General features: G+C 34.4%; 1 long non-coding RNA gene across 1 annotated transcript in view; it reads left to right on the top strand.

Moving 5' to 3' along the window:
- The first annotated feature begins 8,422 nt into the window (after positions 1-8,422).
- Positions 8,423-10,000, top strand: part of LOC120752281 (uncharacterized) — a 5,306-nt gene continuing 3,728 nt past the window's right edge. The window contains exon 1 of the long non-coding RNA XR_005700661.2: positions 8,423-8,491. This is a non-coding gene — a long non-coding RNA (uncharacterized LOC120752281). The remainder of the gene's footprint in view (positions 8,492-10,000) is intronic.

Below are 10,000 nucleotides of genomic sequence, written 5' to 3'. Positions count from 1 at the left end.
TCATATTCATTTTCAGATTTCAGCCTAAATGCACACACACACAAAAAATCCATAAAAGTGCTGATTGAGAATTTTTGGGCACAAAATATATTCTAGCAGTGAACACCTGATTAAAAAAAAAAAAAAAAAAAAAAGAAAACAACAAACCAGCTGTAACTCAAAATATTTTGTGGTTTGAATCAAGAATCTTTCATCCCTTTATTCAACATGTAGCATGCAGATTAATGGATATGCCTCAGTAACTTTGACGGTACATGTTCACTGAACAATTGGAACATCAAACAAGGGCTTCTTTAGTCTATTCTCACATCACGGAGATACTCAAAAGAGTTCCAGATTACTCCTTTCTCCAATTCTACTCACAAGAGTTTGCCGTGAGTTTTAGACATTTATCTGACATGACTGATAAATGTGGACAATTATTTTCCCTCTCTCTAGAGATCCACTTTGGCCCCTAAAACTGTAGATCAATTGAATAATATTATAAGACATAGTGTGCATGGTCAGCTAGAAGAATCAATGTAGAGGTTTCAAATCTCTTCAGTGAGTTGGAAGCAGAGTACAGATCTGGCTTTACTTTCAGTTAGGGAAGTATCTATATTTGTCAATACAAGCTTAAGCTTTGGTTTCCGTAGTTGCATACATAAAACTACATTAATGCAAAGTGTCTGAACAACTGCTACTGCAATTGCACACACAGGCAGATTACTTACCCACTTCTTTGCTCCTGCGGTTTCTGCATATATTTGGCTATTATGGCCATTAGGTAGACATTTTTGGAAATCTGGCCCACATTGCAATTATTCAAGCACTAAGTCCTATCTTTGAGAAACCAGAAGCATAATCTCATCCAGGATAATGAAAGAAAAAGTACCTCTTCCTTTCTGATTCTCATCAGTTGTTAACTGTAACACAATGATGACCAAATATTGAAGCTGACCTCACACTTCAGATGTGTTCTGGGATGGATCTCAAAACTAACGACAGAAAGGAAAATCTGAAGGGTTTCTTAAGCAACCACAATGTAGTGTGGAGAAAGGATCCAGCCAAGAAAGCCCTCATAGCATCTTTAGGGCACAAAGACAAAAAGCCTCTAATCATTTCCATGTTGTTGGGATTCTGCAGGTGTTAGATTGGACTTCTGAGGTGCTGTAAGACTTTGATACTCTATTCATCATTCTTCTAATCACTGTAAACAGAAGTTGAATTTTAGGAGGTAATGTTGAGATTTGATGCTTCCTTACCACATATAGCACAACTTGAAATAGAAAACTCTTTACTGGTTTAATACTAGAGGATGACCACTGAGTTTAAATGTAGCACACAGGCAGGTTGGGGTTTGTTGTTGTTGTTTTTGGAAGAGTTGTCATCTACTATTATTTCATCCTCAGGCAATAAGTTTGGGGTGCACATTTTGTGGTGAATGTGTTTTCATATATATACCTGTAAGGGAGAAAAATCAACCTGTATCCAGTGTATGATATATCTAGTCCTTTTGATACACTTGAAGTTGTTAATTTTGAATTTAAGGATATATTGCCAATCTTCTCAAATCTTCTCTGCCTTTTTCCAAGAATTCTCAAAGCATTGTTAAATGTATAGACCTTAAAGAAGCTCATTCTCCATCATATGCCAGCTGAAAGTTGTTCTTTCCATGGGCACGCTGTTTGGGGAAGATCCTTTAGTCCTGTTGAAGCTCTGTCACTCTGAAGTTCTTACCCATATAGGGAATATAGATTTGGAACTGTCATAGTAAGATGCATGTAGGTCCCTCCTGAACGTATATTCTAATGCTTTAGTATCTGGGCATTTGCAGAAATGAATGTAACTGACTCCAAATTATCGCATAAATCATAGTATGTGAGACTTTATATACGGCTCAGTCAGTTCACCAAACTGGAATGTTACTGAAGATGAGAGGGTCTCAGTGGCAGAAAAAAGTAGCATTGTATTCTCTTAGAAAGGTGATCAGGCAAAACAAAAGTAGTAATCTCAACTCAAATCTAGTAATCTCAACTATTACTTTTTCAAATTTTGACAAACAACTTTTGGTTTTTTCATGTGTACATGTACACAAAACTATTTTGTTGGTATTCTGCTGTTAACCATCTCTCATATCTGCATTTTATTATATAATTATCTGTGGTTCTCGCTTCATCACAAATTCCCATTAACTCAGGTGGTAGTTTTGCACAGAGGACCAGATATTGCTGTCTTGTAACTACTCGCCAGTCCAGAAAGAACCACATACATTTTCAAAACATATATCCTGGTAAATTAAATGTGTAGAAAATACAACTACATAAAAATAATATTATGTTAAATACAGTGTAAAATATAAAAATATATAAAAAGAAGAGTGTATGCTGCTTTAACTCACTCCAGCTGCTAAGCATTGAGTACTTATTATTATTTACCACTGTTTTCTGGATATCTTGGTCTATAACAATCTCTTAAAATAAAACTATAAGCACCATAGATCCTCAACAGATGTTTGAGTCCATAGAAAAAAATTAAGGTTTTTCTATTGATAATTGTGGAGGATAAGTCCAGAGAAAACTTTTTAGGAAAAAAGTCTCATAATAAATGTGAAGATTAGCAAACAGGTTCTGTTATTATTGTTATAATAATTTTATTGTTATTTTTATTACTGGTAGTCTTAGTAGAAGTTGGAAGGACAAAGCACAAAAGACAGAAATATGTCTGTAATGAAGAAGCTCTACAATATCTACTCTGACTCTGTATGTCCTCTGTACTTTATAAACAGAGGTTGCCTCTCCTGCTCAAGGAGACAGGGGTGGGTTCATGGGGAGCAGTTATTGTAACAGAGCCCACTACTGCCCACCAACCCATTTGGCACGGTGTGTTTTTTACTGTGTCACCTAACGATCAGGCTGCACCTACTTTGACTGTGTTTTCCTCTGTATAATTAAAAAGTTGTCATACTCCATAAAATGTATTTAGAGTAATCTCCAGATAGTAGAGGATATACCTTATGTTCCTTCAGGGGAAGTGGAGTTAAATAGAAGATGAATTCAATGAAAGGACAGGGGCTCTTAAATAAATAAATTTATGTGAGGGAACTGATATTCTCTATTTGTTGGAGTCCAGGGCACGTGGAAAATTCCTCGTACTGCCCTGAGGGGTCTGAGACCCTGGCTGGGACCCCAGAAAAGCACTGCCTTTGACCTTAGTCCATGGGAAAAACTTCCAACACTTAGAGAGGAATTAAAAGCAACAAAGATTTGAAATAAATAGTAGTTTAGTTTGTCACAGGGTGAAAATTTGTAGCTTGGGGTTTTTAGTATAGAGATAGATGAGAGAAAGATGGAGGATTTTTGGGCGGTGTCTCATCGTCATCTTCTTCTTCTTCTTCTTCTTCTTCTTCTTCTTCTTCTTCTTCTTCTTCTTCTTCTTCTTCTCCATTTTCTGCTGTGATGGTGGCACAAAGACACTGGTAAAATGGGTTTGATGTAGAAATTGCGTGTTTAAAATAGGTAGCAATTATTAGCACAAAACTGTAAATATACTATGTGTTAAGAGTTAATTGGACTAGAAACCTTTAACAGACCTTGGAATTCTCTGGCTGGCGTTGTTGCCAGCTGTGTTTTCCAGTTAAGCCAGGTGTTAGCGGCATGCAGACCTTGAGATAAGAAACTGAATAAACATCTCTAAAGACCAAAAAGCTGCAAGTTCCGTTCATCTTTTAACCCCAGTACAGGACTTTGTGTGAAAGAAAACTCACAACTCTCACATCTATTAATTCAAAATTGCATGGTCTCTTTTCCAGCCATGGTATATTTAATTTAAAGATCTTAGGTTAAAAACCTTTTATACAACTATTTGCAGAACTGAAGCCAATGTCCATAAAAAAGGAATTTTAATTAAAAAAAATTTTAGATCACTATAGCACTTAGGAGTTTTAGCATCTTGATTCTTCATTTTTCCTAAATTTTGAAGCTTCTCGCAGAGAATGGGAAAAGTTTGGAGCTCTTCTTTCAGAAGTATCTAGAAACTAGAATGACAACTAGTCAAATTACATCTCAGTGCCTGAGAATCCTGGTACTTAGAATCATAGATTTCTAGAGTATCCGGAGTGGGGAGGCACTCATGAGGATCATTGATTCCAAATCCTGCTTCCACATAAGGCAACCTAAAAGTTAAAACACATTAAAAAATATAAACCATGAGGCTGAGCATCATTCAAACATTTTTTGAACACCAATTGGAGCCTTGGGACCATGACTAAGCTCTTCAAGAGCTTGTTCCAGTCTTTGACCACCCTCTTAGTGAAGATTTTTTTCATAATATCCACTCTAAATTTCCCCTTATGTAGCTTTAATGCATTCCATCACTAGACACCAAAAAGAAGAGATCAATGCCACCTCCTCTCCCTCTCCTGAGGAAGTTGTAGACAGCAATGAGATCACCCTGCACCTTCTTCTCTGAGCTGAATGAACAAAATATACTCATTTACTCTTCATAAGTCATGGCCTCTAGTCCCTTTGGCATATTTGTTGCCCTCCTTTGGGCACATTATAATGTATTATGTTGTCCAAAACAGTTCAGAGTACTTGAGGTGAGGCTGAGTCTTGTGACACAGACTCTTCTTTCCACCTGTGAACTACGCTGTGCTTGACACACCCCAGGGTACCACATGCCCCTCAAGGGCACCCTGTTCATTCATTTGAACTGATCATCAACCACGTAGTTGCTGTGGGATTTTGGGCACTTTAATACTTGTGTGGATATTCCAGGATGTGGAGAAAGCCCTTGGCCTCAGCCTCTCCCTGTCTCTGGGGGGCCAGTGTGCTCATATAGCTTTCCTTGTCCCATGCACCTTTGGTGCCTGTCACCATTCAGGATGAATCAGGACCAAGAAGAAAAAGGTTTGGTAAGTAGAAACAAGGGTCAACCCTGATAATGAAGGAACTGTTTAAACTGGCATCAGACCTTCTGGAAGAGAACAAGACTCTTCAAGTCTTGCAGCTTGAATCTTAGAGTGTAACCACGATAACCTGTGTAGAGTACTGTCAGCCCACTGTGCTGGTTGGAAAACAAACTCCTACTGATTGAATTTCATTTTGGATTAGTTATTTAAAAGTCATTCACAGTTCTAAATTGTAAAAAGTGAAGGTAGGGTAATACATCAAGATCTTAAACACAAATGTTTGAATCTTTCATAGATAGCTCTTAGGTTAATAATCACATTCCCTTGTAATAAGAACTTCTTATGTAAGAAACACATGGGGAATTAGACTGTCATCAACATCTGTAAGTTGTGTAAAACTCTGAATGTCATTGTCCTGCATTTCTATTTGTAAAATGACACTGCCTGGTCCTTTTGTAGAAGTGTGTTCATTCACAGATTAGAATGTAACCATGTAATGCTTCTTTGCCTTGCATTTAAAACATTCTCTCTGTGGGATCTTCAATGGTTAACTTCTGAAATTATTAGTTACATGGCAAATAATTTTGAGTGCAATGCAGAACCAGAGTCAGGACTTCTTGTTCAAAAAACTAAAAAGAAACATACCAGTGATTCTTACAGTTTGAAATACACTCTCTTGGATTTATATCAGCACTTAGTAAATCTTTACTCTTCTGCTATGAGTACACATAAAGATGCCCAAGGCAGTCTCACATACTTTTTCCCACAAGCTATTAACATAAAAATATATCCTATTCATTAATCAAATTTGTGTAGTAGAAGTTTTCATCCTTAGATAATGACACGATGAGGCAAGGAGAAGTTAAGTAATTTATTTACAGATTTGCTGTCGTCAAGTGAAACAGAGTTTGAAAAGGTATACCATAGTTATCCATCTACTCTCCTAGATGGAAAAACCACTGTAAACAATGAACACTTAGTACTTTGGAAAAAATACTTGTCTGAACACATTCATTTACTGAATGTATCTAAGGCTGAACATGCCAATATAATTTTATATCAAAAACAATGATATTTAAAATGTAGCAAAAAACCCCATACTGAAATAGTTTTCTGCAAAGGGAAGAAAAAGATTTTGAACTGTTATTCCATTTCCCAGTTTTCAAAGGTTCTACGTTAAATGAAAAACCCCACTCAGTATCTCCTGCATTTGCCAGTTTCTGGTGTTAATTATCTTTTGTTTGCCCTTGATAATCCTGAGGTTGGTATGCAGATAATGAAGCCTGCAGATTCATCTCAAAGTGTAAAAAACAATGGCATTGTCAATTCTGCATCACAACACTTTATAAATTATGAATGTTATCCACATTAAGGAGAATGCTAGACTTTTAAAATTACTTCCATGAATAGATTAAATTACAAGTATTATTACATTTCATTTTATTAAGTGCATCTTAGTAGTTATTAGGGCAAATGAACATGTTCTCTCAATTACATAATAACATTAAAACTAAGAATTATGCATTGACACTCCCAAATGCATAATGTGGCATTGTATATTAATCATCCCAAACAATATTTTTGGTTTATATAAAGACAATTATTACCTATTGAAAAATAACCATCTTATTGATTTATTGCAATTCAGCTCAAGGAATTGTTTTCTATATAAAAGCCTTGATTCTCTTCTGGATAGTTTAATAATTTCTAGCTTTCTTTTCTTCTAGGAAAAAAAAAGAAAAAAAAAAAAGTAGGAGTTTTTCATTACTTTATTTTATTAATCTAATTACAATTAAGACAAAGTTTGTAATATATTTCATTTTGAAATATTCTGCACAAGACAATGTAGGACACATTCAGCATACACAAATTAATTTGAGAGAACATTTGTTAATTTTTGGTTTTAGATTTTAGCAAATTGTAATTATTTACATTATGTGGGTTTTAAGCTGCATTTTAATTCTCTCAGATTCTAGTGGTCAGATATGTAGATTATGATGCAGCCTTTTATTCAAAGGAAAAACTTTCATGTAAGTATATTAATATTGTTTAGGGCATTGCCTAAAAAGAATAAGAAAAGCACCTGACACTATCACACTGACCTGAGTGGCAACATCTGAACTAACTGAAGTGAGAGAAGGATTGAGTCTTTGCACTGACATGTGCAGCAGCCAGGCATTTTAGACACCTGCAGAGCAATTGATAACACCAATACTTCAGATACTTTTGCAGTATCCAATTTTTATTTGTCTGTAATATATGCATTGATTGCAATCCTTGTAAATTAATATCCTTTATATAAGTTGTCTAGATAACCTTGTCTCATTGTTTCCAGTATTTCTAACACTTTGCGTTAATTAGATTTCGCAGTGCACATACCGATGTACCGTTATTTACTTTAACATAACTGGCAAATTTTTCGGGATGATTACTTAAGGGATAATAATTCAATCATTAAAAAGCAATTTCTACAGTGTCAGCAATTTTTCTTTACACAAGGAAGAGTTTGTTCTCATTTACCGTATTTTTCTATTTTGATTTTAATTTGAGTTTACATATGCTGTCAATATAATTGCCAGATTTTACCACTTTACAAAACATTGGTACATGGTGGACTAATATTTCAGGGGATAGTTGTTGACTCATCAGTAAAGTAACAAAAAAAATAGGGGACTACTCTGGCATAATTCATACCAGGTACAGATTATAGTTAATAAATCAGCTTTGTAAGCGAATTCAAATCCTCCTATATTTGTTGGTCTAAATATTCAAATGCTAACACATGCCTTCTTTATCATGTGAGTCTTGAATACACCATATGATCTGCTTGATTCAGCAAGAATAGCATATAAATGTGCAATATTATATACTCCTAGGGAATACTAAAAAGTATATTTTAATTTGATATATTTTTGCATGGAAACTCTGCCTCAGAATTTAAATATCCTTTGTGCTGCTTAAAAACTTTTTTTCTCTCATATTCTGCTTTTATGCTTCCTACCAGCTGGGGTAGAATTTTTGAATACAACCCACAGAAACCCTGTGGAAATGTCTCTAACCATGAACATGTAGAATCAGCAAATGTTCTAATTGGTCATTTCATGGGAGTAAGTAGTCACTGTAATTAAACATTGTTTATATTAGCAACGTATTGGGTAACATGAAATGACTAGGTGATCCTTCTGGCCTACCGTTATTAACTAAACAGAGTAAGTTGGACTCTTTATCTTTGTTACGTTGGATTAAAAATGACTGGAACTAACACGTGCAGTTGACAAAATAACTAGCCTTCTTAGTTCTAATTAGTTCTTGATTAAATTGTATCAGCAGCGGTGTCAGACTTACAGCTACATTAAATTGTCTTTGAATCTGTCTGATTCCTTTAGTTCTCTCTTGAGCCAGTAGGAAAGTTTCAGACATGAAAGTGTTAACAGCTGCTTTGAAATTACTCCTATTTAAGAAGAAAAATCATATTACTTTCTTAATCTTTCTAATTCTATTCTCATAAGATGATCTTGGATTTGTTCCTTTAGCAGACACTCTTTAGTGCAGTCCTGATTTCTGTATTAATGAATTGAGAAGATGACATCAGGCTCTTAGGTAAGTGCTATAAACTCAGTCATATGATTTTTATAGTGAAATATCATGTATAAAAAAACCCCAATATTTTTTATTTTCTTACATCGATGTTTCTTTGAAAAAGAATAGGAGGATGTTATGTAGGTGGCACACAAAAGATCATGTAGTAGTTTGTAATTTACCTTTTGATCATCACAAGAAAAATTTCTACTGGGAAATGAAAGCCAAACATAATTCACTAAAATTACACTGAATGCCCTCTAATCAATACAGATAAATCTAGAGTTTGTTGTTAAATCGATCCTCTCCTTTATAGAGATACACTGTCTTGATTGTTTTAGGGATAATTATTTCACAGGGAATTTTTACAATGATTAGTTGAAACGAGACAACAGTAAACTTGACTCGGAGCCATTGAATTACTGGGCTGCAGAGTGCATTTGTCTCTTCTAGTTTGAAGCTTACTGATATCAATACTGATTTATATAATTTCATGTGATGATGTTTTCCTGAGAGAAATGAAGTGAAGTTGATTTCATTTCATAAATGAACAGCCTTGGTGTTTGTTTTTCTTTTGTAAAATTGTCAGCTCTTGCCAATATAAATACTCACTGATGCAGACTTTCCCTTCCTGCTTTTATCACTTATGCTGATTCCTTGACATACATCATATTGAAAAAGTCCAGATAAACTTTAGAGAAATAAGAAAAATAATGTTTAGACTAGAAAGACAAAGGTTGAACTAAAGGATTACTTAAAATGGTGTTACTGAACTACTTCTACACACATGAAAATGTAATTTAAATATCAAGGATTTAAAAAGTCAGAAGTTTTCTGCTTCAGTTTTCATTTGTAAATGAAGATCTTTGTAAGTCTGCATGATTTTAACAGCTCACATGCCATAAGTCAATACAACATTTAAAAAGATAAAGAAAGAGAGAAAGGAAGAGACAGCGGGATGAGTTTCTGTGGATGAGGTAGATGTAATTGCTTGCAGTATTCTATCAAAGTGAAAGTGAATTGCGATACATTACTCAGAAAAAATAGACTTATGTAGCATCTTGATTAACATAATAAAGTACATATTCTGTGTGTGAATGAATAAAGGATAGTAGGCAAAAAGCTTGAACTTTTGCATAATGTATTCTGTCACCTAAACTTTTCATTAGTAAGAATATGGTGAATTATATAATTCAGACAACATCCAAACTAGAGTGTCATTTAATGCAAGTAGTCTAATTGGCAATAGTTACAACTCCGTGCAAAATGAAATAATTCTCTAATGAATAACATGATAAAAATGTGTTTGTTTTTCTCCTTAAATAGTCATTAAATTTAAATGTCTAATGCAAGGAATTTCTTTAATTTAACATTAATTTTGATAGTATGTTTTTAAATGACTACTTAATATTAATTCTATCACCTTTTCAAGGAACAAGGAAATAAAATTTTTAGTATTTATGAGAGGAAAGCGTTTTCTGTAATTGGTTATTAGCTAAATGTTACAAAAGTGGAAATCTAGTTCAAATG

The sequence above is a fragment of the Hirundo rustica genome, chromosome 4 (genome assembly GCF_015227805.2).
Source record: "Hirundo rustica isolate bHirRus1 chromosome 4, bHirRus1.pri.v3, whole genome shotgun sequence".
Taxonomy (NCBI): domain Eukaryota; kingdom Metazoa; phylum Chordata; class Aves; order Passeriformes; family Hirundinidae; genus Hirundo; species Hirundo rustica.
Note: the sequence above shows the minus strand (reverse complement) of the source record. Positions and strands in the feature narration are given on the sequence as shown.